General features: G+C 40.4%; 1 non-coding gene across 1 annotated transcript; it reads right to left on the reverse strand.

Annotated features, from left to right (window-relative positions):
* Nucleotides 1-4,510: 4,510 nt before the first annotated feature.
* On the reverse strand, nt 4,511-4,617 carry LOC131235793 (small nucleolar RNA R71). Its single transcript, XR_009166314.1, has one exon. It is a non-coding gene; the product is annotated as a small nucleolar RNA R71 (small nucleolar RNA).
* Nucleotides 4,618-6,449: the final 1,832 nt, after the last annotated feature.

The raw sequence follows: 6,449 nt of genomic DNA on the forward strand, positions 1-6,449 counted from the left end.
TATTCAATGTTTATATTAGTGGATATGTTATGATAATGTTGCCTTTATGATTTGGGTAAACTTATGGTTATACTTCTTATGAGATAAATGTACATTGAAAAATCCTCCTTGTAGGATCCCAGATCGAAACCTGGCGTATGGACGCTGGGAGCCGAGAATGGGGTACTACGGAGGCTGTCGGTATCGGATTCGGCAATCGAGATTCCTATAAATTTGATTTCTGAGTTTGGAGTGTGACACATGGCCTTGAACAAGGGCCTAATATACAACACCATGGGCCTTACTCAAGAGCTTAATACACATTACGATGGGCCTCTCACATGGGCCTAATATAAATCACAATAGGCTTCATCGCATGGCCCTCAAATGCACTACAAAGGGCCCATCACATAGGCCTCATATACATCACATTGGGCCTTAAACACGTGATGAATACACATCACAATGGGCCTCAAGTATGAGCCGCATATACATCCCATTGGGCCTCGATAATCATAATCGACCACAATAATCGGAATCGGCCTCGACAAACAGAATCAGCCTCGATAATAGGAATCAGCCACAACAATCGAAATCGACCACAACAATCAGAATCGGCCTCGACAAACAGAATCGACCTCGATAATCGGAATCGGCCACAACAATCAGACACAGCCTCGACAATCAGCCAAACCAAGGCCCTAAGGGATGGTCATAATGAGGACATCATTGCCCATCAATGTGGACATTTAACTAACATTGCTCCCAATGAGTGGCTCATACAAGGGACTCATACACAATGTAATGGGCCATACATACATCGCATTGGGCCTTAACCATGGACCTCGAATACATTACAATGGGCCACATCACATGGGTCTAATATACATTGCAACGGATCGCTCACACGGGCCTAACATACATCACGTCGGGCGGCACCAATGGGCCTCATATACATCAAGTGGGTCACATCAATGGTCCACACCAATGGGCCTCTTATACAACAAGCGGGCTGCATCAATGGGCTGAACCGATGAGCCATAAATACATCACATTTGGCCTCATATATGAGCTGCAAATACATCTCAATGGGCCTCATATACATCAAGTGGGTCACATCAATGGTCCACACCAATGGGCCTCTTATACAACAAGCGGGCTGCATCAATGGGCTGAACCGATGAGCCATAAATACATCACATTTGGCCTCATATATGAGCTGCAAATACATCTCAATGGGCCTCATGCCTGGGCCTTAATTACATTTCATCATGCGTCATCAAATGGGCCACATACACATTAAGGTAGGTCCCATGATCTGGACAGTCTGGGTGACCCAGATGGCTAGACAGTTTGGATACAACACGAATGGGCCACATTGCATAAGATAGACGGCGTGGATAACAAATACATCACGGTGGAGCCCACGGCAACGTCTAAACATTGTCTATGTAAATCAGCACTGTCCAAACATTGGATAGCACTGTCTAGCACCGTCCAACACAATCTGGACGGTGTGGATGAAATAAATACTACATGGTGGTTCCACATGTGTGTGGGTCCCATGGCTGTAATGTAGCAGGGATAAAACACATCTATCATGTGTGGCCCACGGATGCACGGTGTGGATATATCACGTACCACATGATCAAACCCACTGATCATATAACAGTTATATAACTAGAGTGAGGTACACCAGCCGATCGTCCAGCAGGTGGGTCCCACATGGGGCCCACTACAAACATGTATATATATAATATAATATTTTATTGTTGAAAAGTATATAAATCACATATATGATATAATATTATATAATATTTATTTCATTGTTTGAAAAGGGTCCAGTGTCCAGACCTTTTGGATGCTAGACGGACGATTTAGATTTGGGATGAGTGCATCAAGGTGGGGTCCATGTGCTGGATGCACATGTCTTCAAGGTGGGCCCCACATCCAATGTGCCACATGTGCTGCTGTGTAGCATGGAAGAAATGCATATATCTTGATGTGGCCTATCAGACGGACGACGTGGGTGCAATGGATGGACAGTGTAGGATGGGATACATACATCATGTGGGCCACGTCCACAGATCTCGCTGATGTCATGCAGTGGGACCCACACCTAGACGATGGACGGTTGGCGTGCATATAGCACATGCAGTAGATGAGTTCCTAACAAAATGGACGGTATAGATAAAACTCACGCATCACGTGTGGTCCATACAGATGGATGATGGATACAATGCATACATCATGGAGTCCACGTAACGGACGGCTGAGATAAAACACATATACTAAGGTGAGCCCCACCATACATCATGTGGTGTCCCACCATCTAGATGATGGACGCCTGGAATAAAACACATATATCAAATATATTTTAAAATAACGTGCCTAAAATACAGCAGATGGTTTAGATTGTGAATCACTATCATATATTTTAAAATAAATGAAAATATATATATACAGAAGGAAAGAAAAGGGCACGTCACGTGTGTTGGCTACTGGAAAGGAAAGAAAATGAAAGAGGAGAGAGGAGTTGCTGTTTTGGGTTTTCAACCGGCGAAGAAATAAAAAGGAGTTTCCATTTTTCCTCCAAATAGATGGAAGAGGAAGCTGCCGTTCAAAGTTTTGGGGCCGCTTAAACAACTATAATGCTGTGTGAAATCATCTCCTCTAAAGGGGAGATTGCTTAAGAAGAGGTTAATCCAGAACAGATTGCTCCAAAAGAGATTTCTTTTGACGGTGTTGGGGTTGACAGATTCATCTGAGATTGAAAGAAATCAGAGGGTTGTGTAAGGGATTTGCTTCTTATCAATTATATTTTTCTTCTTTCCATTTAAATCTATGTTACATCCCATGAATTTTTAATTTCTTAGCTAGGGTTGAGATGAAGTCCCTAATTTGAATGATTCTTGTTGATTGTTGATTTCATCCGGAATTGATTGATTTATTTCTTTCTCTATTATGATTAAATGAAAACTCCATACCTCTCTAATCTATGAGCTTACCCAAAGTCTAGAAGTGGATGTTGTTTGGAATTTTATTCGAGGTGTGCTTGTGTCTGACCATGAACAGGTTTTCCTACAGAGAAAGAAATAAGAATTTACATCTATTCATGCCTAAACATGGATGGAAAGATGTGATCCTTGAAATTTTTTCCTGATTTCATCTTATGTAATTCATAATCAAGATATTAGATGGTGGATGTGGATTTAAGTGGTTTGGTTGATTCTTAATGTCTGTATATACATGGCAATTGATGTGCATGCATTAGGGACAATTGATGTTAAGGAAAAAATCACTTGTGCTTCAAGGGAATTATACATCCAATGTGCCTGAACAAGGACATAGATTGTGCTTTGTTTATTAAATTTATATCAATCTAAATTAGGGTGAATTAATAAGTAAAACAAGAGTTAGGATGATTAGGGGTGGATTCAAAAGTCCTAGTGTTCTCCTTGAGTGAATTTTCCTTCTTATTTTCAGTTATTTTTCATTGATTTTTGTTATTTTACTTAATAACTATCAAACTATTTGTTGGATTAATTAAGAAGAATCATAAAATTTGATTTGTGACAACCAGTCCTTGTGGGAACGATCTCGTAATATGTACAGTGTCCACACTTGATTCGTATACTTACGATTTTAAAATCAATTTAAATCAGGTTGGTTTAAATAAAACATCAAGTTTTTGGTGTCGTTGCCAAGGACTGTTTCGGTCCAATTGGATTTAGGATTCTCACTTATCATAATTCATAGCCCTAGGATTTTTCTTGCATCATTTCACAAATTTTAGGAAACTTAATTTATTTTTGCCTTTATTTTCTACAGGAATTGAGGAAGGAAGCTGAAAAAAATAAAATAAAATTTTTCTTCAAAGTGGAGGAGCTCTCAATTCTTTGGAAATCAATCATCTCCTTTTCCGGGTTCTTTCTTCCCATTCTTGTTTGCATAGTTTCATCTTGTTTTTAGGAATTCATGATTTTTAGCTCTAGTTTTACTTCTCTTAGGTTGCATCTTAGTTTAACTTTCTTTCCTACATTGCAATAACTCAGTTTATGTTAGGACGTAGATCTCTAAACATAGAACTAGCACCTTTTGATCCTGAAATAGAAAGAACATTTCGTAGAAGATTGAGAAACATTCTATTTGAAATGGCGGATGAGAATGGAGTTAAAGCTCTTAGGGATTATTCAGCTCCTGTCCAATTTAATGCACCTTCATGCATAGTGTTGCTAGCCACCATGACAGCACACTTTGAACTTAAACCTAGGGTCATACAATTGTTGCCCTCCTTCTATGGTTTAGATAAGGAGGATCCATATCATCATGTGAAAGAATTCCTAGACGTTTGCTCTACCTTTGGGTTCCAAAACTTTCAGATGATTTGATCTGTTTACACCTTTTTCCTTTTTCTTTAAAGGATAAGATGAAAGCATGGCTGAATTCTCTAGAAGTTGGGTCTATCACTACATGGGACCAACTGTCTAAGAAGTTCTTAAACAAGTTCTTCCCCGTTCACAAAACTAATGCTCTCCACAAAGAAATTACTAATTTCACACAAAAAGAAGGTAAACACTTTCATGAATAGTGGGAAAGATGAAAGGACTTGCTTCTTAAATGTCCACACCATGTTTTGAGAAGTGGTAACAAGTTCAATACTTCTATGACGGTTTGAAACCCCAAAATCGTCGCATGGTTGATGCCACCAGTGGAGGGTCATTCATGACCAAAAGTGATGTCAAAGTCGGGGACCATGTATTCCTTAAGGTTTTTCCAATGAAAAGAGTACTTTGTTTTGGCAGAAAGAGGAAACTCATGTCGAGATTCATTAGCCTGTTCCAGATTTTAGATCGAGTGGGTGTGGTGGCATACCACCTCGCCTTACCCACACCACTCGCGGCCTGAAGAAGTATGTCCCTCACCCTACTCATGTTATCAAGTAGGAGCAAGTGCAGCTACGTGAAGACGCAACCTATGTATTACGGCTCACGTGTGTTCTAAATAGGAAGGAACAAGTGTTGCGTAGCAATGTTGTCCCACTCATGAAAGTGCTATGGACACACCACACAGAGGAGGAGGCTACTTAGGAAATAGAAGCTAAAGTCCGTAAGACTATCCACAGATCCTCAAGGAATATGAAAATGTACTAATTTTGGGGATGAATTTTTTTCTTTAAAGGGGGTAGATTGTAACGTCTTGGAAAAATTCGTATAAAGACCCGAGTACCACCTCAGGCAGGACTACCTAAGGACCGCATCCTTTCGAATAATTTAGGCAGAATTTAGTTAAGTACTAAACTAAATAATCGGTGGATTAAGCTTAAGCCACCATTTTCACAAATGAGAAGGACTAAAACCATTAATACTACTGACTTAACATCACTTAAAGACCTAGGAGAAATTCCAAGAGCCCGTCACTCTCGGGAGTACATTGAAACCCCATATTGGACCTAGACCGCACGTTGTGGCTCCAATGACCGCGAAACTATAAGACTATGTTCGTCCTACTGGGCATGACAACCATCGAGGGAATCAAGCCCAGATGGTGTCCAAAAACATATAACTTGAGCCCCGAGTGAAGTGCGTGAGAAACGCGAATATCTTTAGAAAATGAAATGAAACTTAAATGAATTAGGTCATTCGCTCTCACACAAAATTGAGGATTTCGAACCGTCAGTTTTTAACCAAACTTCGCCCATGGGAAAAGGAAATTTCCCTTCACATATCTGCATAACTATGGCCCCGATCGAGTAAGTATGACCGTTGATCTGAGATAGGTCCTCCACGGACGATCAGCTTACTCGATCACACCGAAATCATGTCCTGGCATAAATCCATTGTCAGGGAGAATACCCTATGACGTAGGTGGGTAGTGGGCCTCCCTATGAGCCCTGTTTGTCAGAAACAGTCACCCAAAGGGTATAAACCATGTATATAGGGCCCTGGGGCCATTTGCATCACTTCTGGGCTTATAAATAACCCTTATTTCACCCCACCTGTCACGCCCCAAACTCGGAAATCAGGCTCACAAAATTTTTGACCACCGAATCTGGTGCCGATAGCCTCCGTAGTACCCCATTCTCAGCTCCCAGCACTCATATGCCAAATTCCAATCCTGGGATCATGCAAGGAGGATTTTCTAATGTACATTTAATTCGTAATAAGCTAACCACAAGTATACCCAAATCAAAAGGGCAACATCATCATCACATATCTATTAATATAAACATTTGAACACAATGCTAAAATGGAAATACATATGTCAAAAATCAAAGCTCTAAAAGACCATTGCACGCTCCAAGCTCAACGCTGTTGCAACCTAACACCACTTGCACGCATCTATCATGTATAAGCTTATAGAAAGCTTAGAGGGTGGTGTAAGTGTGTGAAATACACATGCCAAGTATCCAATACAATGTCATAATCATACAATATCAGAAATACTGGCAAGATCATGAATCATACGAT

Source organism: Magnolia sinica, chromosome 19, assembly GCF_029962835.1.
Source record: "Magnolia sinica isolate HGM2019 chromosome 19, MsV1, whole genome shotgun sequence".
NCBI classification, from domain to species: domain Eukaryota; kingdom Viridiplantae; phylum Streptophyta; class Magnoliopsida; order Magnoliales; family Magnoliaceae; genus Magnolia; species Magnolia sinica.